We start from the raw sequence: 1,425 nt of genomic DNA, 5'->3' as shown, positions 1-1,425 counted from the left end.
TTTTCCTAGCTCCAAATCAAACCATTAGTGACTTTGACTTTCCTTCCATCCTCCACAATACCACCTGGATTCGACCTAGATCTAGGATCATTTGGAAACCTGTAAAAACTACAGACACTAATCCATTGGCCTTCCACTGGAGAGGTAAATAAAGATTCTATACTTTTTACCAGTAAAGGAATAAAATCACCTACTTTCCATGATTGTACACAGCAGTGTTTTACAAACTTTACCAACAAGTCTAAAGATGGGGGTCAGGAGATGCACCCACTGTTCTGAAGATTCAGGATTAGGTCCTCTCATCTTAAAAAAGCCATGGGGGACGGAGGCAAAGAGAGGAGCTGATACCAAGGGCTCAAGCAGAAATAAAATGTCTTGAAAATGATGATGGCGACATATGTACTAATGTGCTTGATACAATTGATGTGTAGATTGTTATCAGAGCTGTAAGAACCCCCCAAAAATGATTTATTGATTTAAAATAATAAACAATAGTAATTATTAATAAGAATGATTAAAAATAAATAATTAAGATAGAATAAAAGAACCCGTTTAGCCAAATCATCTAAGTGGTAGGTACGATAAGAGCTGACTTACCATGACTCGGGAAGTTACTTAATTATTTCACTAGGCCCATTAATGGCTCTGGGGCACTCAACTTATCACACATGGCTCTTCCCTGTTTCTTATAGGTCCCCTTCCTTTCTTCTAAAGGTCTACCCAACCCTTACTTCCGCATAATTAACAAACAAACAACAGCAAAGCACAGACCCCTGGCCAGTGAGTGGATTCTAACTCATAGCGACCCAATTTTTTACATTGGCTATCCGTGGGCAGTACAAATGGGTTCTTGGCTTTGTTTCCTTGGCTGTGATTTTTCCAGAAGCATATCACCAAGTCTTTCTTTCATTACAGCCCTGTGGGTGAGTTAAAACTGTCAACCATTAGGTTACTAGTTGAATATAAACCACCTCTCCCACCGAGTCTATAAACATTTATGGGAGCAGACAGCTGCATCTATCTCCCTTCGAGCCAGTTTGATCTGCTGTGGTTAACAGGTCAGTAGCCCAAATCATAATCATAATCCACTACTCCACCAGGGTGCCTTATAACAATAGAGTATTTGGATTCTATGCCCATCATGGAGAAAACAGGCAATCTACAAAGAAAACAGAAAAAAATATATGTATTCAAAAAATATTCACTCTAAATAAAATATAAATACAGTAATCAGCTCTTTTTCTCTTCAATTTGGGAATATACATATATATACATACATACACATTATATTAGGTTACCCACTGCTAGCAAAGATATAATAAAATAAATTGTGTAACTTCTACGTATGCATGCCCTGGTGGCACAGTGGTTACCATTGGGCTGCTATCTTCAAGGTCTGCCGTTCAAAGCCACCAACCGCTCCTC

The sequence above is a fragment of the Echinops telfairi genome, unplaced genomic scaffold, assembly GCF_000313985.2.
Source record: "Echinops telfairi isolate 266 unplaced genomic scaffold, ASM31398v2 ScPeMD7_7424;HRSCAF=8462, whole genome shotgun sequence".
In the NCBI taxonomy this organism is placed as follows: domain Eukaryota; kingdom Metazoa; phylum Chordata; class Mammalia; order Afrosoricida; family Tenrecidae; genus Echinops; species Echinops telfairi.
Note: the sequence above shows the minus strand (reverse complement) of the source record.